Below are 23,607 nucleotides of genomic sequence, written 5' to 3' on the forward strand. Positions count from 1 at the left end.
GCGCCCCATCTCTCAACCCCCCCAGCCTAAAGCAACCACGTGGGGAGATGAGCTGCCATCAGATCTCATTTGCCAGGCACCCGCCACCCAAATCCCAGCAGAAATGCAAGGCTGGGAGTCCGAGCGGCTGTATTTTTCCTGCCAGTCACTGTCTTGGCTGCAGCTGGCTACGCAGAGCAGAGAGCTGCAGGTGTGAGCTGTTCTTCCCTCCGCCCCCTCTCTGCCTCGCTCTTCCTTTCTTTTCCCGGCTACCTTAGGAGCCCACCTCCCAAGTCCGCGCACTCAGGAATGCGAGCCTCCGGCAGCCCCCAGGACTGAGAGCGCCTCTCCCACGCAGGATCCGGTGCTTCGGTGGGGATGCCTGTTTGCCTGTGGGGTCCCCCCCCTTAATGCAATCGTTTGAGACCGAGGACAGAAGCATTCAGGAACTCTAAAGGAACCCGCAGCCTCCTCCCTCCTTTTCTCTCTCCCTCCTCTAGAGGATTAAGCCAAAAAAAAAAATGTCTGCAGTTTTCTGTTGACCCTGCATGATGGCATTTTCGTGCTCTGTGTGCTGCCTCTGCTGCTGATTGCTATTCCTGGCACAAACACGCACACACAGACTCACACTCACCCCCCCCACCCCAGCCTGGCTCACACAGGCAATGGCAGGCTTGCAGCCCCCTTCAAATCCCCGTAAAGAAATAAAGCAACACAAACTCGCGACCCCGCCAGCCTCGCACTAGCACTGGTCCCTCAGCATCTCCGGACCTCTCCTGAGTTCTCTGACGTCTGGATTGTGCGAGCGGCCAAGCCACCCACCGCTCTCCTCGCCTTCCCCGCCGCCCCCAGCCCTCACCTCTCCCCCCAGCGCCTGGCTGCTGTGGAGCCTGCAGCCAAACCCCCCACACCACTCCTACCACTGGCATCGCATTTTCAGGCTGGATGCGACGGGGCCATTTCTAATTACCTTATATCCCCTAGTGGTCCATGAATAATGGCTACTGAAGGAGCTCCAAAGGGTTGCTGAAAGAACAGCAAAAAAAAAAAAAAGAAAAAAAAAAAGGCAAAAAAAAAAAAAAAAGCAAAAATTGTGCTATTTCTCACATTTTTTTTTCTAAGGATCTAATCTGGCTACTGTGTTCTGGAAGAGGAGGAGAGAGAGAGACAGCAGGAGAGAGAGAGAGGAGAGCAAGAAACATTGCAGGTATTGTTCTGTCTCGGTGCCTTTCTCATTGAGGGAGCCGTGGCATGTTCTTCGGTAACGTAAAAGCTTTTTTTCCATCTCCCTCTCCCCAATTTATTTTCCTGTTGTGCAACTTGCTATCCTTGTGTGCCTTTCCTATTGAAACGGCAGCGTCCGACTGGCGTTGCAGAGTGTGCGTGTGTGTGTGCGTGTGCGTGTGCACTGCTTGCACCACTTGGGTTTTGTTTTGCTTTTTCAGAAGTAGCAAAGAAATTTGCCGCAAATTCAGAAATGCCTTGCGACTTGCCTGTTAAACTCGGGGATATCTGCATGTGGGTCCGTGCGTGTGCGTGTGGGTCGGTGCGCGCGTGTGTGTAAGAGATCTGTTCATTTCCCTGGTCTTGGCCACCACTTTGCTGAAGTTGGAATGATGATGATGTTGGGGTCGGGGGATGAATGTAGACCTAGAGACATTCAACGGGAGGGTTTTTAAATGTTACGGTTCTTGACGTGTGTGTTTTTCGACTTGAAAAGGATCCCTCGTTGAGGAGACCCAGGGTTGTGCTATTTTTGCTGTCGTCTTCACGGGGGAATTGCAGGCTCGGTGTGTGTCGGTCCTTTGATTTGGCGCGTGTCGGGCTCGCTGGCCAGAAAAATTGCTCTAGCAGAGATGCGAGTAATCTCCGGATTTGCACATCTGGCTGTGCATTTCGAATCCCCCTCCACGAGATGTTCACGTACCCTCCTGCTCCCTTCCTCCCCTGGCAAATTTAAACCCAAATCATCCGCTGACATTAAGAAAACAAACAGCCCCCCTCCCCCCCAGCTTGCACAGCCTTGGTGAATAGGATTCACTTTCCAGAGGCAGATTGTGTGTGTGTGTGTGTGTGTGTGTGTGTGCACGCGCGTGCGTGAGCTTTTGTTTTAATAACGAAATGGCAATGATTGAAAACATATGAATAGGATGCAATGCAGAATGGATGTGGTGGAGGTGGAGGGGAGGCGGGGGGACTGGAAAAGTGCTTATACTACAGAAGCAGCGCTTGAATGACCGTGTAGTACATGACAGCAGAGGGGGTCTGTCCGTTCTCTATCATTACTGCGCGGCTCACTGGGGCGCGTGTGCGTATGCGTGTGTGTGTGTGTGCGCGCACAGGCAGGAACGGGCTTTTTGAATGCAAGGGATGATTTTTGCAACTGGGAAAGTGGCAGGGGAAAACAGGGGTCTTAGGAGATCATTTCCAATCAGACTTGGCAGGCCGGTGTTGTAATGGAGCAATCTAGAAAACCGGGGACAAAAAAAAAAAAAAAAGGAGAGAGAGAGAAAAAAAGCAAAATCAGAAAGGGGGTGGGGAGCAAAAGTCGAGTTTGAACCCACCGACTTTGAAACCTTATCAGCCAGAAAAACGTGACGGTTCTGGTCCCGGCTCTGAGACTTTCTCTGAACGGAGCCGGCGCGCTCTTGGATGTTATTTATTTGTGCAGAAATAAAAATCTGTGAAGTGCCTTGGGAGGGCCGGAGTCCTTAGAGTACATCTTTCCGAATCAACAACATCCCCCTCCGCCCTCCTCCTGGCTTGTCTTTTTGGTTTGCTTCTGCGGCGGGGGGGCGAGAGACAGGGGTGGTGGGAAGGGCGGGGAGAAACCACGGGGGCGGAGAGTCGATTTAAATTGGACTTAATGGATTCCCAGGGCAGCTCTTTTAGATGAAAGTCAAAATAAGAGCCAAAGTGAATCTCTGCAGACCTGTCTGTTGCATTAAAGATGCAGCGCTCTTCTTCTCTCCTCCACCCCCCTCCCTGCTTCTTTTTTTTTTTCCTTGAAAAGAAAAAAACCTGTGTTATCCGTACAGAAGACAGAGTGGAGTTTCTAGTCCTATAATGAGAGCTCTAATTGAAGAACTTACGGCCTCTTGGGATAGTCTTTACTGATCGCTGCTTTTGTTATTCATGCCTGGGTCTGTTTTGGTTTTTCCGTGTGCATGTGCGAGACGAGCTCTATTTATAAAGCCCCCGCTTTGGCCTTCTCCGCGGGCTTCTGGCAAGCACAAAGGCCCTGGGCACGACTAGGGTGCCTGCTCTGGGCAGGAAGCCCATATGCCGACAGCCTTCGATTTGCATAGGTTCGGTGGTTTTGCTTTTGCCGTGTTCAAGTCCGAGAGATGCTGCTCAAAGAGGTCTGGCGCTCGAGGGGTTAATAATAGCCACATCCCTGTGCCCGTAGTGTGAGCGGGGCACTAAGCCCTGGGGTCTGGAGTGCGTCAGGAGCGCGGTCGTCGCAGCAGGCTAACTGCGGGTGTGTTAAATGCGCGCGTGCCAACCCCTTCTGTATGCACACGCCTCTCTCGGTGCTGACGGGGAGAGGCGGTGTGGGTAGCTGCGGCCCGGTGGGCTGCAGCACTCGTGCTCGGTGTGTGCAGTCGCATCCTGGGCCCCCGTAAATCTGCTTTGTGCCAGCGAAGCAGATGCAGAAGGCCAGCACTGCTTCTGTAGCAAGCATGCCAGGGGGCATGTGAGGGGGTGAATGGGGGGGCAAGGGCTTGAGGCTGAACTCGTCCTGCATGTGGGTAGTCCTTGGCCCTGAGACTGACCCTCAGCTGGCCCCTAGGTTGCAGGGGTGAGCAAAAAATAGGTTGCCCTCTTTGTGCCCAACTTGGTCACGGACCCTCATTTCTGCCCCTGCTGCCTGCTTGGTTTAGGGTCTCTTTGGTTTTGCATCTGTGAGGACTTCTGCGTACTGTGACCCAGTCCATTTCCCTCTGTGTCTCCCCGCTTTCCCCTCTCTCGGGCACTGCCTGGTATCCAACATCTCTTCGGCCAGCAAGGTGCAGACAGCGAGAGCCCTTTAAATGCCCAGTAATGCCTATTCCTAGCCAGAGATTGCTACTGATTTGCCCCAGCACGTGCATCCCCTGTGCTGGCCTGGCTTGGCTCTCCCGAACAGGAGGACATGACTGCTAAGCCGGGGTGGATCTGCAGCCTTTACACCCAGCTCCTGCACTTCTCCCACCCCAGGAAACCTTTGGCAGCTGCAATGAAGATAGGTATGAAAAAAGGAGAGCAATCAGCTCTGTGTCATTAGCCATTGACAGGACTGCAGACTTGATCCATATGGCGAGAGGAGAGGGAAGGTGGGTGTGTGAATGCATGGAGGAAGGGTGGCTAGAAAACCGTGCAGAGAGACGGGCTTAAAACACTTACCCTGGGCTCCAGATCACTTACCAAAAGGTGGTGGTGGATCAGAAACTACAGTCTCCTGATCACTGACCTCTTCCCTCCCACTCTGAGGTCTCGACACCTGCGCTGGTGCCGCTGGGCTTTATTGCAGGTCCCGCTGCACAAAATAGGAGTACAGAGCAAGGACCTCCAAGCAGCGGACCACCCTTGTTCTGTCTGGCAGGGCCGATGCTCACGGAGGATGAGATAACCCTTGCCAGAAGGCACATGCCGAACGAGTGGTCAAACCAAGGGCTCCCAGAGTCCTGGGTCCCAGCTGTCTGTGCTAACCCCTGGACAGCGCTGCCTCCCTGGGGGCTGAAGTCTACCTGTCCGTCCTTGGAGGGGAAGGGGGCTGTGTCTTGGAGGGGAGGGACTAGGAGAGCTTGGGGTGGGGTTGGCTATTTAAGGCAGACCTTCGATGTCTCATGAGCACCCTGCCTCTTCCGGACAGGCAAGTCGATGGCACAGGCTTTCTGAGCAAAGGTGTCTTTCTTTCAGCAGCCCAGCAGCTTTGGATGAAAGCCAAATTCAAGGCGGAGGGGCCAGCTGGATTGCACTGAGGCCGGTGCCCGGACCCGGACTGACTCTGCGTCCAGGATTTGGCCCCAGGATCTGTGATTAGTGCAGGGCAAGTCGGAGGAGTCTCAGTTTGTGGCTTCTGCCCTAGCCTCGGCTCCAACTCGCGTGGTGGCCGTGCTTGGCTGGCGTGCACCTCCGCTCCTCCGCCTGCGGCGGGCAGCGCCACGTTTCGTTAGACCCCGAGATGGGTCGCAGCCTGCAAGACCCCCCGGGGAAGAGCCGCGGGAGGGCAGGACGTGGAGAGACCTTGGCTTTGGACGTCTGGGAGCATCTGTTGCCATTGTGCAGGGGCCACCGGTTTGCAAGGTCTCCTCAACATCTCGAGATCTTCAGAAAGCTCCTAGGCAGGCTGAGACCAAGAGGAAGAGGTTTCTTGTGGCAGGAGCCCATCTTCTTGACTGAGGGGGGGATCTGGAGATAGCCCAGCTCTTGTCGTCGGAGCAGGACACTTCCTGCTCCCCGCGGCGATCATTAAAAGCCCCGGGCAGTGGATATCTTGACGCTCTGTCAGTCTCAGCCTTGTACAGCGCAGTCTCTGAAGACCAGCACTCTGCTGCACATCAGAAAACAAGTGAGACGCGGGGGAAGGCGAGCGCGCGCGCGCCCGTGTAGCCGACAATCGATAATTGCGGTGTCAGTCAGTGCCGGTGAAGTTCCTGCATCGCGCTTTCACTTAGGAGCAGGCAGACGGACGGACCTCGCCCTCTGCCCAGAGCCCTTGGACCAGAAGAGGGAGGTGGGATTAGGAACCAAAGGGCACGGTGCCGGACCCCCCCTGCCCCCGGCCGGCTGCGGCTGTCTGCGGCGATACTCATGACTTGATAGAGGTGAGCCTTCCACCTCTCTGCCCCAGGGAGCGGCTGGGCTGGGGAGAAGGTGCCAACAACCGTTGCATCATGGGGTGGGAAAAATCCTGGTTTTCTCTTTTTGCCTGCCCAGCCTGTGCAGTGGAGAAGGTGGTCTCTAATGGTTAAAGAACCCCCCCCCCCCCCCCCCCATCTCCCTCTGGTGCATCTCAGTCTTAGCAAAAAGTCAAGGCAAAAGATCAAGAAGTTCTTCCTTTAATGCAGCTTTCAAGACTGAAGACACGCTGGCGGGAAGGGTTGGGGGGGCTGGCCTCTCCTGACAAATGGGAATCGTAAAGGAGCTTCTACCCCTCGGTCTCCAAGGAGAACCGCCTGCAATAGGATCCACCGACTAATTCAGAATGACTGGATCGTGATGGAGATCCTCTTTGCCTGCTGCGAGATCGCACATGGACAGAGAAGCCCCTGTAAGATCCCGTCCTCGATAGATTAGCCACGTCAAAGAGCTGATGCGTTGCTTTGCCACCAGCATCGAAGGAAATAACAAATGAGCGGTGCGGTATCCAAAGGCTGCAGGTACAGACCCACGAGTGTTGGTTGCATTGGCCTGCATTTATAAACAGGATCTGCAGGTTTAGTTTGAAAGACTGAGCCAAAGTCTAGCGCGAGCGCCTTGGAGTCAGTAGGGATGTGCTGGAGATCAATTTGGCCGAGGGTTCGTGCTTGGTAGGTAGGGAATAATCTGGAACACTGCCGTCTCGCAACAAGAGTTATTTAAATGGGTTTGTTGCGGCTGTGTTATACCCAAGTGGTCAGGCAAAGCAAAAAATCACGGACGGCTCGAGCACTTGTGCCAAAGTAATGTAAAGGCGCGTAAATATGTCAAGGCAGACACGATTTCTGCCACATCCACCACCGAGACGTGTTTAACAGGGTAGATTTATAGACGGGGGTGTATAGAAGAGCGTGCGCGGGTGTGAATTGCTACACGAAAGGATTTGGCCCTATGCCGACAGCCCCGATGCAAGCAGTGCTCTGGGCGAGTGCAGTGGGAGGTTTGTCTGTGCCAGGACTGCTGGGGGGCCAAGCCAAGGCCGGGTGCAAGTGGGCACTACTCTGTTTAGCTCAGTGGAGTTACACCCACATCAAATCTGGGATGTGAGTGGGTTAGGCTCATTTTCATTTGGAATATCATCCTCAGCAAACCCCTCAAGGGCTCTTTTTCTCCTTTTTTCTTTCTCGTTCTTTTTATTTTTTTCCCTTCCTCTTTTACAGTCAGAATCTGCTTCCTTCCCTCTAATTGCATCTCCATTGTTAGTCACTGCTTGATGTCTCACCAGGGGATACCTTTTTTTTGCTGCATTTATGGTAGTGACTAAAACTTGTGCTGGTGCTCACTGCCTGCATTTGTATAGAACAGTTGGCCCAGCTATCGGAGCCGGGGAGAAGTTTAAGTGTTGCCGACCTGATTCAGATCTAAACCGAAGCCCCTTTACACCCTTCCAGCAGTGGAAAGGGGCCTGAGAGCGAACGTCAAAACTGGTGGCAGAGTGGTGTAAAATAGCTTCAGGGCTTGTCTGCAAAGGGAAAGGGAGCAGAATGCTTAATGAGGAATAAGCTGTTCTGGAAGAGCTCCCCATGTGCAAACCCTGCTTCCGCGCAAAGGTGCTTTTATTCCAGAGTAATTATTCTGCCTCATGAGCAGAGTGATTGGCTCCAGAACTGAGTCCCTTTTTATTCTGGAGTCATGTCTGCGCAGAGGATGCTGGACCGGCCGCGTAGGCAGTGTCCCCAGGAAGGCAAGGCTGCAGTATAAATGCAGATCAGAAGGTCAATTGGGTAGCAAAGAACAATTTTTGATCACAACGTTGCTGCCTTTGGGCTGCCGAAAGAAATGTTTAGCTCCTGTCCGGACACTGCGCTGACCGCGGGCACAGGGGAAGGTTGGCGTATGACCCTATGAGACCGCATCCTTCACCATGACCATGGTGAGGTCCAGGCCGCAGAGCGCTCTAGTCCCCAGCGCCCGCGTCCTCCCCAACAACTGCCGCTCTATAAACTACAGCACTGCCTGGGCCTTTAATCCCGTGTCCTTCACCACGACTATTGCTATATGATCTATGGAACAGTATAGTCCTGTAATACCATGGCCTTCACCGTGACTGCTGCTATACGAGACACACAACGGTAGAGTCGCCTAATACCCTGTAATTCACTGTGACTATTGTGATGTGAGCCACAGAAGAGTCCTGCCCCGTATTGTGCTGTATCAGATTTTAAGAAGGTAACTGTTTGGCTTTAACAGCCTCCATTTATTGTCTGGCTTCTGCACAAGGACTGATGCCACCGGTGAAACAAAGCCCGAAGACAAAGAGGGAATGGGACAGAGATAAGAAAGCATGCCGGCCAGGGGAGGAGGAAGGGGGAGAGAGGAGATGAAAACAGCTGGCGTGGAGAGAGAAGGAAGAGAGACATGTAGTTGGAGCGGGTAGCATGGAAAGGGACAGGCCTGAGGAGCCCCGGTCTGGGCCAGCCTGACAAGGCAGTGCTGGGGGCCGTGGGGGCCGTGGGGGCTATTTTACAGAAGAACAGGGAGATGCCCCAGTAGGGGTGTAGATATCCTTTTACTTGAAATAAGCTCAGACACTTGATACCTCCCCACCACACACAAACCCTAAGAAATTTCCCCTGCAAACGTAGGTGTAACGTGATCTCCTGGGCCGCATCCAGATGAGCGCGGCTGTGCGGTATGTCGCACCGCAGACACATCTGCGGCACCAGTAACGCACGTTCAGTTGTTCTCCATGCTGCCCACAGGGGGGCGGGAACACCCCCAGAGAAAAAAGGTGGAGTGGCGCACGTGGGTGCAGCGTGCGCCACTCAAAACCAGATCCGAGCCAGCCATCACGGTGCTGCGGCTGCCGGCCAGGCTCCACGTGGCAGGATCACCACTGCTGCAGCCCCGGGAACCCCCCAAGACCCCAGGTCAGGCTGCTGGGGCCAGCCCAGTGGTGGCCCCAGCCTCCCCTACCGCCCCCGGGGTAACTTGCCACGCGCCAGAGCGTGCATGGCATGGGTGTTCCCCGTGGACAAGTGCGCCACGGCTAGCTGTCCCTGGGGAACCACACATCCACACCGCATGTGCACATGGCACTGGAGTCTTTTCCCCTCCTAAACCCAGAGACGGGCATTTTCCTGACCCTACAGCATGGGTAGTTTGACACACGCCAGCTCAGCGTTGGCACAGCACTTGTTCTGCCCAGAGGTCTGAGTCTGCATCGTGGCCTCTTTGTGTCCGGTGCTGTACAAACATGGGCAGAGGGCCCTGCCCCGGCAATGAAGCAAGGAACCTCAGGATAACGCTGCCAGACGCCAAGGAGAAACACAAAAGGAGGTTTATCAAAAATGAAGGCGTCATGAAAATGCAACCCGCTTCTTCCGTACTCTGGAAGCGTCGTCCCTCTGCTTATCCCTGGGCACTCGGGGATAAGGTCAGCAAAGTGATGCTCCTAAAGATAGTGCCCGCAGGCCTGCCTTGCCTTCGGGCAACAGGGGCTGCAGCACCGGGCCCCTTTCAGCCCAGGAACAGCTTCAGAAATTCCTGGTGCCTGCTTCGGTTCCCTCCTGGCTTGAAGGCAGCCACATCTTGGCTGGAAAAACCGCTGCTGTTTAAGAGCTCAGAGCAACGCCGCACAGCAGAACGGAAAAAGAACCGTGCGCCTGGCTGAATCCGCAGGGGGGATTTAGGGAATGAAGTGGGTAGTGGCTTGGGCTCTAATGTGTACGCGATAGGCTGAACCCTGGAAAAAATGTTAAACGCTTCTGCGTGCTGCAGAGCCCCTTCGGCTCCATTGATGTCAGGCAGGATTGAGAGCACTTAGCACCTGGCAGGAGAGATTCTCGGGAGGAGCAGGGACGGGGGGCCTGCTCCTGCTGCCGTCGGGGCGCCGAGCGCGCCGTGGCTGCCGAATCCGACCCCGGCCCAGCGCCTGGCAGCATCGAGCTCCGTGTGGGGCGCCACGGGGGTTAATTATTGGGGTTTCTGGAATTAGGACCCAGGCAATATGCAAATGGCCGAGAGCCCAGCTAAGTGAAATCCCTGCACTGCACAAATGCTCCAGGGTGAGAAACTGATACCATCCGCATCCGAGGGGGGGAAAAAGCTGTTCCTTTGGATGGCTTTCCGGCAGCGCAATAAATGTCAGGGGGGAAAAAAAAATCACCCTGCCACCGCGCATTCAAAGAAGCAGGGGGACGCTTGGCTCCCGAGCGCAATCATTTCAGGAGCTGATTTACTTTGAAGACTTAAAGGGTTGCGTGATGCTTTCCTCTTAGCTGGTTTTAACCCTCTTACTTGGCTGGTTCGATAGAAATGCTGCTCTAGACAGTAAAGCCATACGGAGACCGGGGGGGCCGTAAATTCACTGCTTTTCTTGGACGGTCCCAAAGTGGCCGTCTCGCGCCGTCCACGCTTCCCCTTTCGCAAAACCCTTGTGGATAGCACGTGGACAGAGCGGCGATGTGCCCGTCACCTTTTGCTACAGCGACCGAGCGAGGGGAAAGGGCCCGGGGAGAGAGAGCGGGGTTTGCAGGCTCTGCAATTTGGGCTGTGAGGATGTGGACTAGCAGTGCTCTTCCTCACAAGGGGAAATCTTTCCTCATCTAGAGATCCTTTATGACATCCAGAACAGAACGGCGGCGCGCCAGGTCCTGGCTTTCCAACCTGGGTGGTGCTTCGTTTGCAGCTGTAGGCACCGAGATCAAGCAGCTGAAGCCCAGCTTGGCAACAGGGCTTCTTTCTTTTTCTTTTTTAGTTGGGTTTTCTTTGCAGGGGACCCGGTGCAAAGTCATCCAGAGGGGTTTCATTTTGCAGAGCTGGAGGGAACCGGATCATAGGTGTGCCTGGCTATTGGAAGGGAAAGTTCCCTTTTGTTTGCAGGAGGGACCGAGAGATTCATTAAGACGCAGATTTGAGGAGCAAGTGTTTTCTGGCAGTCTGTAACTCAGCAGTTAGCAACCGAGAGGTTTGCTGTGCTTTCAGACCAGCCCCCGACAGATCAGCAGAGCCTGAGGGCTTATTTTCACGAGGGAGGGAGCTAGCTTCTCCTCCCAGACGTACCAGCGTGAATCGGGATTGCAGTGGAGTCCCTCCCAGCCTAACCGAGAGCAGAATCTGGCCTTGAGGTTTTCAGCATTCCCCTTTTTCCCCTCCTCGGCAGCCTGTGCCACAGATCTGCAAGCAGTTGCAAGAAGAGCAGAGATCATTAGCTGGAAGGATCAGATGAGCTCGTTTCTTAAAAGGATTGTCTGATTTCTCTATTGATCAGGTTGATTTAGAAGGGGGAGTGGGTCAGGGGTCATAAATTATCATTTGAAGGAGGGGTGAAAACTATAACGACTCTCCTGCACTTAGCTGCGGTGGTAAGGGATGTATCCGTCAGGGCACGAAGAGCTGTCCTCTGTGGCTGCCATCCAATTTAAGTCACCTCCACCCTGGACCGGCAGTCAAGTGGAGGAACTGCAATTCAACTTCCTTAAGCAGTGCTTTGGTTTCTGCAACTGGGCCAGCTGCAGGAGATGGGCAGACTTCATGAGCTGTGCATTTTTCGATGCAGCTGGAAGAGCCATTGCATTCTCCTCCCGGATGCGCACGCTGGACTCGTTTTTGCAGGGTAGCTTCAGCGGGCGTGAGCGTGGCCGTGGCCTGCCGCCTTCCAGCAGCGCAGGGCTTGGTGAGAGGCCTGTGCTCGCTCCCCGCTCTCCTTCCAAGGGAGGAAGGGTGCGCTTGTAGTTCAGACAGCCGAGAGGCCCAGGCTCCCTTCTTGGCCATTCTTGTCCCCAGGCGAGGACGGCTGTGGTCCCCACGCTCCTGACTTTATTGGGACTCTCACAACAGTCGGTGGTTTTCTGACCGCTCCAGCCCCTGGAGTCCCGGGATGACTGAAGTGTTTCTAGTCCTCGCGGCCATGAAAAGGGCTTGCAAACGTGAGCTGGAAGGCTCAAAAACAGGAAGGCAAATAAAAAAAAAGAACCTAACATATTACATTTAGGAAAACCCGTGTGAATTTTGAGCCATTTTTCGGGTGGGGGGGCATTGAACTGTGACTCGGAGGCCATCGGCTTCGCAGGATCCAGGGAGGGCGGCGGCAGTGCTAGTATTTGCAGTGTGCCTTGAAATCCACGGACGACGAGGACTGCAGAAGCACAAAGCATAATTATTATTCACCTGGGCGATGCTACTGGAGCACACGCTATCGCAGGCAAATTTCAGTGGAGCTGCCGTGCGGTAGCACTTGTGTGTCTCGCTGCCTGTCATGTGTCTGCCGGGCCCATTGTCACAGTCCGTGGGCCAAGCCAGTGCATATTTATGGCAACCTCAGCGCTGAATCCTGCACAATGGAAGCCAGCAGGAGCTTTGACTTCAGTGACATGAGAATCAAGGCTGGCATTGCTGGAAGAGCAGGCCTGTGCGACTCTTGGATGCGCGAGAAAAATAAAGGTCATGGCGCAGTTCTCCTTGCTGCTTAATCCTCCTCTGGAGGCTGGCGTGGAGTGTGGGCCTTCGCAGGGACACGCACTTGGCAGAGGGACGTGCCGTAGCTCCAGAGAAGACAAAGGACCGTTCGGATGAGCCCAGTGACAGCTCTTGGCAGGATCCCTCCACCCTGGCAGTGGTTTTCCCGGGGTGGGGAGCGTTTGTCGAGGACCGCGGGACTTCTGCACGTTGCCACTGTCCTGTTGCAGCGCTCGCTGCATGGGAGACCGGAGCGAAGCAGCACCCGGCTTCACGGTTGCTTCCGTTTGTAGGTCCCAAGGGCCGATTATGGGGAGGCAAAACTGTGGGAATTGCCAAAATCCTCGAGCAAAGGGGTTGCACCCAGTGGAAAGAACCTGGGTGCTTGCTTTCCTCCATGTCCTGCGCTTGCTGTCCTCTTTCTTGCCCTCTTAAGACAACGCTTATTAATACGTACCTGCCAGTGAGCGAGGAGAAAGGTGTTCCTAGGAAGCTACAGTTCTCATCATGGCATCAGCCCCAGCCTGACGAGCTCCTGCCTCTCCTACACGCTCTGGAGCCGGCCTGCAGCTCCTGGCCAGGTCTCATCCTGCACCCACCCTCATGCACCTGCCTCGAGGGCTGTAGCATCTCCGGTTATTCCAGGCTGATGCCACGCACAGCGCTGGCAGCGCTTCTCCAGCGACCCCCTGCAGCTCCTGGCGACCGTCCACCCTGGCAAGGTGTCCAAACGTGAATACGTCGGGCTCCGGGAGAGAGCAGCCGGCTCGTCAGCACCGGTCATGCCCCGCCAGGTGTAGGGCTCGGGTCTGCAGACCCGAAGGATGACTGCACGAGCCCATCGCCCGGCTCCCGGGGGCCGTGCCGGAAGGTTTCTGCCACGTCACCGATGGTTCAAAGCACGATGCTGCTTTGTCGGGCGGGCAAAGGAGCGGCCTCCGCCGGCGGCCAAAACAGGGACGCGGCAGTTGAGGCCGGCGGGTCTTTGCGGAGAAGGGGAGCTCGGGGGGGGATCCAGGGCCTCTGACTCGCGGCCCAGGCTGTTTCAAAGGGGGCGAGCATCTCTCTGTTCCCAAGCGCCTCCCGCAGCCCGGCAGCGCCGGTGCCCCGCTCCCGTTCCCTGCGCCTTGTAGCTGGTTGCTGTTGGCACGCAGCCTGTCGGGTGGAATTATCCCTGTAAATGTCGCTCGTCCCGGCCCCTTCTGACATGCCAGAGCGCCCAGGCAGCGATGACTCGGCTTACTGGCATTGGCTACCATTTTAGAGGAAATATGGAGCGGTGGGTAATTATTTCTCTTTCTTAATTGAAATTTCAGCCTCAGCGGTTTGCTCGAACGTGCGAGGGAAGGAGCACAGGCAAGCGTGACACAAACGGAGGGCTGCGTAATGGTCCAAGAGGGAGAGCAAATTTATCGAATCCACAGGTTGGCAAACGAGCTCATAACTCATGCGAGGGTACAGCCATCGCTAGGCTAGCCAGCCATTTCCTAACGGGGCGCGGGAAGAGGATTTCCTCACCCCACGGCGCCGATGGCTTCCTCGCGTGCCAGCCCCTGGTAGCAGCGGTGGGGTGGTTATTATTAATGCACCGTCCTTTCATGTTTCAAAACAGAGAGTTTCTTCTTTCTTTGCCTGGAATTAGATGCCCAATTAAAGGAAATTACAATCTGAAGGCTGCGGCGACACGCCTTGCTGGCATCCAGCAATCAGGTGAAGCACAGCATGGCTGATCAGGGCCAATCAAGACATATAAATGAGGTGTTGACATTCAAGCAGCAGGTACGGTGCCATATAGCATTGGCCTTGTTTGCTGTCTGTTGGGGGAGTCAGGCAGAGGGCTGCGAGAGGCAGCGGAGAGGGATCCTACAGCCAGCCAGCGGGCTCTCTTTTTTTACCGGGAGCCATTTATCATGAACAATAATAGTACTAGGAACCTAGGGCCAAATGACGCAGTTCTCTCTTCAAGCCAAGCACCCGCTGATTCTGGTGGGTGCGAGAGATGATGCAGAAGAGCAGACTTTGGCCCTGGCCTTGCCTGACTTCAGCCTTTCAGCATGAGCTGAGAGCACCCCGCCCCCTTCAAGAAGCACCGGGCAGTTGGCTGGATCAGGCCCAGGCTGCCCGTCTCTTTGGAGGGTCTCAGAGATCAAATTGGTGTTATCCTCCCTTTACAGAGGGGGAAACCGAGGCACTGGGAGGTCACGGGAATTGCATGAGGTCACAGAGCGAGCCAGCAGACACCCGGTCCCGTGACACCCTGCTTGCACCACGAGAGGAGGGTTTCTCCGGGTGGGGGTCCCGAGCCCTCCCTTTCTTCGTGGCAAAAACAGGAAGGGGGCATGACGTGGAAGAGGGAGGTGTGCCTCAGCCAGAGCAGGATCGTGCCTGTTTAATCACGATCGCTCCCTGCGTGGTTCCCCCGACCCGCATGGGCAAGGCGCTTTGGCCGAGTGTGGTGTTAGCCCGGGGCAGAGTTCAGCGCGTGGTTTGAACTAGAAAAGTTATCTGCGAGACGGCAGTTCCTGCCGGCAGCGGTCAGGAAAGCTGCGGGAAGCAGCTGCCGTCTCTGAGCCCGGCTGCCCCTAGCACACTTCTGTTCCCAGTGACCAGGCCCCTCGCTCGGGAGCAGCATTGGACCCGGGGCTGGCTCCTCCACTTCCAAGCCAGCAGCTTATCCACGCAGAGGAGACGGGGCCCGTGGCCTCGGGCTCCTAGCTTCAGCGTCGGGGTGTCTTCAGACTGGGGACAGGTGATGTCCGCACCCATCCGGCCTGTCGGTCCCAGTCCCGGGGTCCCGTGGGGCTGCGGCTCGAGGCCCACGACGGTCTTCCCGGAGGCCCAGCCCGAGCCAGCTCGCCGGGGGCAGGTGGGGAAGCGAACCGGTGCCCGGGAATCGGCGCAGGAGACGCGCTGCACCTCCGCCAGGTGAGACCGGGAGAAGCCTGGTCATGTTCACGGACGTTTTCGAAGACGAAAGCAGCAAAGGAAGAGGCGGAGGGGGGTCCACGAGGGGCAGGAAGGAGGCCAAGCGAATGTTGCAATAAGGAACAGATCAGACCCGTTCGGGGAGGAGAAACGAGCTACATTTTGAACAACCTCATCAGCATTTCCTGTCTCATGGTGGAGAAACTGCATGTGGTGAAAGGCTCCAAAAATAGGAGCAACAAACTTTCAACCGCATTTGCAGATGTGAAGGTGAAGGCAGAGCAAGCCCAGTAGGCACCGAAGTGAAAACGAATCCCAGGCCCCTAAAAAAAGCTTTCCCGCCCTCCCCCTCCAGCCCTCTCCCTGTCCAACGGGGCTGAAGCTGCGAATAACTCGGGCTTCGGCTGCAGCCCAGAGCAGAGCTTGGGGTCTGGCCCAGGGGAAAGGTTCTTGTGTTTTTTTACCTCCTTCCCGTGCACCTCGCTCGCTGGGGGTGCCTCTGCCAAGAGCTATTAGCAGTCGCGGCGCGAGCCGGAGGCGCTGGGAAGACACAGCTAATGTGAAAAGGGAGCGTGTGGCTGTGAGCTGGAGTGGCGGTGATGGAGATTGAGCGGAGGGCAGCAACCCCTGGATTAGCAGCTGGAATGAGTCTCTCCATTGCTGCACCGATCTCCTCCATGTCCCCATTAAGTGTGCTCAGGAAGACATTAAGATCAGAAGCACGTACAGTGAGACTCTGTCTAACAGCACTGCTAGCTGACCCTGATTTGTAGCAGGGCTGAACGTCGAGGCTTGCTGTAGCGTTACAGCTCTTCCTGTGGTAATAGTGAGAGGGAAGGAGTCACATGCGCACCACTGCCTGAGAGTCAGAGAAAGGAAGGGGGGGGGGACAGGACAGGTCAGCTCCAGGGAAGCAGGGGAAATGAATATTGGGTGCAAATGAAAATCCAATATCTCATTTGCGGTACATTTGCTTAGCAGTCCGCAGTGGTGCAACCACAGAAAAATAAGGAATTGAGGGAGACCGGGAGTGAGAGTGCATTAATCCTCCAGCCATGCTCAGGAGAGCATCAGCCGGAGGGGGGCGGGGAGGGAGTCGCTCCCCCCGCAGCCACTCCAGGGAGTGCAGCTGTAGGCGCGGGGGGGTAGGGCTGCGGGGGTGGTATCACAGCCTCCGTGCCTGGGAAGTGACCCTCACTTCAGTCCCTGCAGTGTGTGCTCTGCCCCCCCCCACTTCCTTCCCCTCCCAGCTCCCCCATCCTTGGGGTCAAACCGGTGGCCCACCACCCCTTCCGCTTCCTCCTGCCCTTGTCAGGTCCCGAGGGCCCGTGCTGCTCCCGGGTCCCCTTTTTCACCGCCCGTGCGAGCGGCCTCGCTCACGGGGACGGTAGAGCCCTGCCCATCCCCGGGCCGGGGCCTCGCCACGCTGGCGGCACCGCGCCGGGGCATCATGGAGCTGTCCTTGGCTTTGCTTGACCAAGAGGCCGTCTTTGAGCCGCGTGCCGCAGCAGGCAGCGGTGCTCCCGATGGCAGGGAGCCAGCCAGCTCACCTTCAGCCCAGACAAAGGGACAGCAGCTCACCCTGCGCCCTACAGGCAGCACGAGCCGGGGTCACCGGGACTCACTGCCGCAACGCGAGATGCCAGCCGCTCCTTCCCCGGGCAACTCCCCCCATGGCGCAGCATGTTCTTGGATTTGTCTAGTGGAAGGGACCGTTGCCTAATAGTTAGGACAGGGGTCTAGGCATCAGGACTCCTGGGCGCTCTCCTGATCCTACCTCTGGCTCACTGCCATCATCTTGGGGCAGTCGTGTCCCTGCTCTGTGCCTCAGTTTCCTTGCCAAATGAGACGGATGCATCATGGGCCTGATCTTAGTCTGCCTGGATGGAGGGTGCAGCAGGAAGCGGCCGAGGTGTAGCAAACACTCAGGCCTGAAAGGTGCTTTTGTTCCTAATGATCGCCTGCATTATCCGAACGGTGTAAACCCTCCCTTGGCCCCGGTCATGTTTGTCCTGCCTCGGTTACGCCACTGTGCGTGAAAGGGGCGCTGCCAGGAGGAATGCGCAGAAAGGAAAGTTCAAGCAACATCAGGGTTTCCTTTGCGGAGGGGTGGGGCCGAAGTCCAGCGTTGCGGGTTGTGGAGGAGGGGTGAGAAACGTGCTGCCCTTGACAGGGGAGAGACCGGAGGACTGTGTCTGATCCCTCTGCTCCTTCTCCTGCCCTCTCGCCCCCGGTGCAGGGCTTGCGTGTCATCCCCGTTAGCCGCACTGGTGTGTGCAAGTGCGAGCATTGTTATTCGTGGGAGTTGCATGGGCATGAAGGACCTTTACGCTCCCCAACCTGGAAGGGTGCATCTGACCACCGGAAAATGAGAGGCCGAGCCGGAGAGAAACATTAAAGAAAAGAAAATTAGATTCCTCGGGTTACCTTAGTTACCCAGTTTCTAATGACTCCAGCTCCCAGCCTCTCATCACCTTTTGTGTATAAAGATTCTCCTGAGAGCTCTGGATTGCCCCATTAAGGAGAGAGAGCCCCTTGTTCATGATTTCTGCTGAGGAATGGGAGGGGATCAAGGACTTCGCTGTGGGAGAGGACTCCCTAGGAGGTTTTTAATAGTTGCTTTTTGTGAGATGGCCAGGGGGTAATCTATATCTTTCTGTCTGTAATTGCCTCTCTTTACCTGTCTTTCTGTCTGTAATTGCCTGCATAGTTGCTGCTTGGGTTTAGGGAAGGAGTTTGGAGTAGCTGTTGTCAGCCTTTACCTGAAACCTTGGATTATCCGAGATGGAGAGGGGAGAATTATCCCTTCAGAATTTTATTTAGCTTAAAAAAAGCCAAGCATTGTGGTTCCCTCGGCAAGCAGAGGCAGGTGGGAGAGAAATATTTCTCCTGGAGCGGCCAGACAAAAGAGTCTGCCCTCGGCCCTGCTCCCTGCGTCCTGGTCGGCTCCCTCCTCGCAGAGTGCTCAAGTGCTTGCTGGCCAAGCAGCAGAATCAATATTTTGGCAAAAAGCATCACCTTTTTTAATTAGAATAATAATGGGGTGAGAGCTGGGGGGGGCAAGGGAGAAAGATGAGCAAATCCGTTTTATCAGACACTGCATATTTTATGAAAGCACATTTCGGCTCTTCGGCTTTGGAAAGCTTTTCATACCCTTTAATTTTCTAATAAAAAGGAATTATGTTTGCTGAAAAGCCAGTAACAAGATTCACTGTCATTGTCTTTTGTACAGACTGTAATTCCTGTCTTGGGCGCCTGCCTGGATGGGAGGACGCTGGGTTGTGTGGTCCTAGGTGACATCCCTCCGAGAAACCCTCGGGGAGGTGGAAGGGGCAGGAGGAGCCCCTGGCCATTGACACCTAGGGATGAAAGCCAGTTGACTAGTCAGCCCAAAAGCCTCCAAAACCTCCCTCCTCAGAAAGCAGCAAAAGACCCTGGCACAGAATAAAGTTGCCGTTTAGCAGCAGCGATCAGGCTGGGCTCCTCGGAGCAGGCCAGGAGCTCCACGGCTTCAGCGGTGCCGACGATTTGGACTTATCCAAACAAAGTGGCTCAGGTGCTTCAGGCGATGCTCTGCGCTGCTGCACCACGGAAGTCCCTGCACGTCAATGGAGTCACTCCGGATTTACGTTGGCGTAAGGCCAGGCCTTCCTCTTCATGACTCGGAGGTTACAGGCTATCGTAATCCTCCTCTTCCTCTCGGGTGCCTTGTTCCTGTCCTATATGGACATGGCTGCGGGACCCACAAAATACCATGTTCTGCCATCTCCTGTGATGTACCTTATAACTAGCACCCAGGGGCTGCTGTCGCCTTGGTGCTCCAGTCACCTACAGCGCTCACATCAGAAACAGCACCAGTTCTCCGCGATGTTCCTGCCTTTGAAACGAGTAGCCCGTGGACCTCAGGAGTGCGGCAGCTGAGCGCTGTACAGCCCCAGCCCCAAGGAGCATGCAGCCTAGCTGCACCATTTCCCAGCCTCTTCCATCCCCCGGCCTTAGAGCCCGGTGCAGAAATCGGTCTCCCGCTGCCCCAGTGAGTTCTGTAGGGAATGGGGAAACTGAGGCACAGAGCAGGAAAAAGTCATGCCCCACAGCAACCCAGGAGCAGGTCCCGCGCAGAGCACAGGACTCCTGGTCCTCATCTCCCTGCTCATTTCTGTGCCCCGTCTTACAGGCAGGCCGTTTCTGGAGCAAGGTGGCCGATACCTTTCTTTAGACCCCAATGGTAAGTACGGACCTGCCGGAGCAGTCGGGCTCTCCTGATGGCTAGTCCTATATGTTGATATACAGACCTCTAGAGCATATGGGCTCGTTCGAGATTTTTAGGCGCCTTCCTTTTATCCACGCACGGTATGTCATGGCACTGATGAATGCGGATGCTGTCTGCGTGGGAGGGATTTATGCCCACAACAAATCTGCATGTGCATCCAGGCAGCCTGGTCTCACACGTCGAGTTTATCGAGCAGGGACTGAGGTCGGTGCTGTGCCCTTTGTTATCCAGATGGAGGCTTCCGGGCACCTCCAGTACTGTCCAGATGCACAGAAACATCTGTTCATTTATCCTGCCTGAGCTGACAGTCCCACCGAGAGGAGACTGGTCCAGCCAGGCTACTTGCGCAGGGTCCCCCGCGGTGCTGAGCCACGCGGCTCGGCTCAACTCGGGACCCTTCAAGGAGGGCACTAAAAGGACACACGTTTCCAAAGGCATAAAAAAAAAAGATGAGGGGGTTGGAAACGGGGAGGCTTTTAAACATCAAGTCAGTTGAGTGCAGATCGGGAGATGCATCCCCAGGAGAAGGGGCTGGAGTCCTGCCCGGCGGAGGAGGAAACGCTGACTTTTCCCCTCCTGGATGAACGTTGGGAACTGCCGGTTTAGGGCCAGCAACCGCCCGCTGGACCGACCAGCCCGGCTCACGCTTGGGGTCTGCTCACGCCTGTGCCCAAAGAAGTGGAAAGCGTCCCCTCCGTGCACAGCGGCTGGGCATTCCCTGAAGCAGGAGAAGACGGGAGAGGAGGTGAATTGGTCGATTTGTTTGCATGGAGGTGGTTTTCCATCTGCCTTGAGTAAGAAGCTCGAGGGCTGGCGGAGCACATCAGCTGACGTGGTTGATTTTACACCTCTTTCTTTAAACCCTGCTAGTGTAGACAGGGCGGGTGGCATGGAAAAGCACTGTAGGCAACCGGGGGTCCCCTGTGGGGCTCCCTGTGAGCAGCTGACAGGTGCGTCACCCAGCTCGGGCTGCCCGTCCTAGTCTTTAAACCCCGTTAGTGAAAACAGGTTGCAAAGAAGCGTCGCCTGTATTTTTCTAGTCTAAACACAGCCTTTCTGCTCATGCGCCAGCCTTTCATCCCGGCTGGCTTGTGTTTGGCATTACTCGTTGGGGATTAATCCTTGTTTGCACAAAGATGCCAGGCATGTAAATAGGAAACGGGCTTTTGTGTCTTTACTGGACATCTCCCCAGCTCATGCCACCTTGCAGCTGACTGGCACAAGGGCCGGCCTGCTTCAGGGCTTCCCAAAGGCTCCGGCAGTGTGTGCGAGCGTGTGCCTGGGAGGGGGGATAAGACGCAGTAACAGAGCTGTGTGGGAGAAACATGATTACCATCTGCTTGTGCCAGCTTTCAAGAGGCCTGGAATTCACTGAGCTCTTATAATAAGAGCAAGAAAATATTAGAGACGATAGAAGCATCCGTGGGGCGGTACTGGAGTTTCTGCCTTTCCAAGGCAGATGGGGATGGTAGTCTCTCTGAGTGGTTTAGACCCTCCCTTGCGTGGGGTGCCCTTCCCGCGGGTACCTTGCTGAGCCTCTCAGCCGAAGCCAGTGGGAATGTATCCGTGCGCTTGGAAAGACCCTGGGTCCAGCCTTGAGAGTAGCTTCAGGCCAGCAGAAATGTTGCAGAGAGAAGGGAAGAATACGATGGCTTGCCCCTTGGCAAGGACAAGGCTCTGGTCTGGAGGTGAGAGAAGCAGGATTCGCGAGCCGGTCCAAGACTGCCGGGGCAGGGGCGCGCTCTCAGTTTCCTTGCAGCTGGCTGTGGTATGATCCTCGCACGCTTACCTCCCCGTCACACAGTGACACAACACGCAAGCTTAAACCCGCGCGCATGCATGACCACGCTGCCAGCCCTGGGCATGCAGAAGTCCTGAGTCCGGCTCCCGACTGACGAGATTAGCTTGAAAATGGTGAGAGGTTTGGGTTTTGTGTTGGGTTTTTTTTTTTAAGTAACTTTAAAAAGACCTTCTGGGTTTTGACCCTTCAGGCTTCCCTTCAAACCACGAGGCTGAGACGTCTTCATTTTTTTAATGAAAGCTGAGATTGCCTTGCCCGCCTTGCCCCCTGACACCCGTTCTCCCACAACTTGCAAGCGAACCCCGAGCGGTGATGACCCTGATCGCTGCTCGGCTGGTTTGAGCCCAGAGCGCGCGATCCCCTTTGTGACCGCGGGCACAGCCGGGCGTCAGGCGCTGGCTGCCCTGCCATGGTGACCTGCCTCCACGAGGAGTGGCACGTCTCTGCCGGCCCCACGCGCCCGGGTGAATACCACCGCCAATGAATGCCCCATTCACGGGCCCGAAGACAGGCATTCATGACTCCCAGTTCTCCATTTGTCACTCTCCTATTTTTAAAAGTTTCCGCCGTCCTATTGGGGAGCAGAAACAATAGAGCCTGCTCGAGGGGACCAATCGCAGGCTGCGAGCAGCAGCGAGCAAGCAGTTTGCAAACAACAGAGAGGCGGAAAATTGCTCCTCCAAACCATTTGGCAAATGCAAACAATGAAGGTGCTTGTGCCATTGAGGGTCTGTTCGCGAGCAGAAAAATAGTGGCTGATTTTTCTTTTTTTAAGCTCTTTTCTAACCAGCAGAGAATGCAGCCGGCTTTCGCTTGACCCTTCAAATCCTTCCTCAGAGGAAGCTTGTCTTTTTTATTGTTTATTTGGCTCAAAATAGTGTGCTCTTCTTCCCTCTCCCCACCACGGAGGGGAAGACGCGCGGTGATGGGCGCTGGCCTGCCTGCAAAGTTTTTGACTTGAAGTTTAGGTGGATTTCTCTCTTGCCTGGGCGCAGAAATCAAGCCCGGCCTGCCCCAAGAAATAAACGCCTCATCTGCTGGTTTTTTCCCCCCTCCCTTTCTCATTTTCATTCTTACTTCCCAGATGGTTTCCAGGGGTTTAACATTTTCAAAGCTTTCCGTAAACGCCTGTGACAATAGGAAGTGTTGCCTCAGCCTGCGGCCGGCACAGTTTTAAATGAGGTCCCAGGTAGTCATGGTTACCTCTCCTCTTCGGTAAGAGATGACTTTTATTTCCTGCCTTTTGTATTTGCCCAGCCTGGATAGACGTTCTCCCAAACTGTACTTGGTGCTCGCAGGGGCGGGGAAGCAGGGAACCCCACAAAGGAAGGGGAAGAGTGCAGATGGAGGCCTGGGTGGCAGGGCTTGGGTTTCCCCCCAGCATCAGGAGATCCCCATGGCAGACCTCATCTTTCCCCGAAATGGGGGGCGGCATCTCTTTTGCCAGGTGTGATTGCCCCCCTTGCCCCGGAGTGAATCCGGAGTGAGGCCTCTCTAGGTGGAGAAAGGTCTGTGCTCTCCAGTGTGGCTCCTGCTCCCCTCGGCACACACGTGCACTGGGGACCAGTGACTGTGTGGTCGGTGCAGGGGCTGTGACGTGCAGCTCATCCACCAGGCTCCTGCCCGGGGGGCGGCAGCTGCACTTCGCTCCTCTGTGGGTGCTGCCTTGCAGTGGCACAGACCCCCTTTGCCATGTGAGTGCTGGCAGCAGGTGGGGAGAGCCTGCCGCGGCTGCGTGGGAGACTGCGGGCAGCACCAGAAGTGCAGCCAACCTTGGGCTGGGCACGTCTGGACGGGCGCAGGACTTGCCAGCACCAGGGGTACTGTGCATGGGCACCTCTGTTGGTAGCAGCAAGCGCTGCAGTGCGTGGGCCCCCGGGCAGTGGTGGCTGAAGGATTGCAGCCTCTTTCCACAGGACTGTGGCTTGGGCTGTGGGCAGAGCTGCTGTTCCCAGGGGGGAATCTGTACGTGCCTCTATGCATGCTTTCTGCTGGGCAGGAGGGATGAGCTACCGATTGCGGGTGCTGCTTGTTTTAATATGCACAGTTCATCCACGGATGCTGGGGACCAGACCTCAGTTGAAGCAGTAAGGTGCAACCAGTCCTCCACCTCCCTCAGGAAAGTGAAATGGGCAGGACATCCTCTAGCGGCCTTGAAAGCCAGTCCCTCTGCCGGTCGCTGCACCTTCCTGACAGGCTGATAACCAGCTCTGAACAATTATTGCGCTGTAACAGTAGCAGCAGACATATTGCCTTTTCTCAGCCGGCAGGGAAGAATTTGCAAAACTAAGCAGACGCTGAGAGAGAGATGCTGGCGCTTGCAGCACTG

The 23,607-nt window shown here is 55.7% G+C and overlaps 1 protein-coding gene across 4 annotated transcripts in view; it reads left to right on the plus strand.

The window, feature by feature from the left end:
* RAI1 (retinoic acid induced 1) overlaps positions 1-23,607 on the plus strand; it is a 113,069-nt gene that overhangs the window by 41,786 nt on the left and 47,676 nt on the right. For 3 of the 4 annotated variants that reach the window (XM_090023612.1, XM_090023613.1, XM_090023614.1), the window contains exon 2: positions 1,102-1,186. The exons of the other annotated variant lie outside the window; for it this stretch is intronic. The gene's annotated coding sequence lies outside the window, so the exon portion shown is untranslated. The remainder of the gene's footprint in view (positions 1-1,101; positions 1,187-23,607) is intronic. 4 annotated transcript variants of the gene reach the window in all.

This window comes from Crocodylus siamensis, chromosome 12, assembly GCF_052110815.1.
Source record: "Crocodylus siamensis isolate JL-2025a chromosome 12, ASM5211081v1, whole genome shotgun sequence".
Lineage (NCBI taxonomy): Eukaryota > Metazoa > Chordata > Crocodylia > Crocodylidae > Crocodylus > Crocodylus siamensis.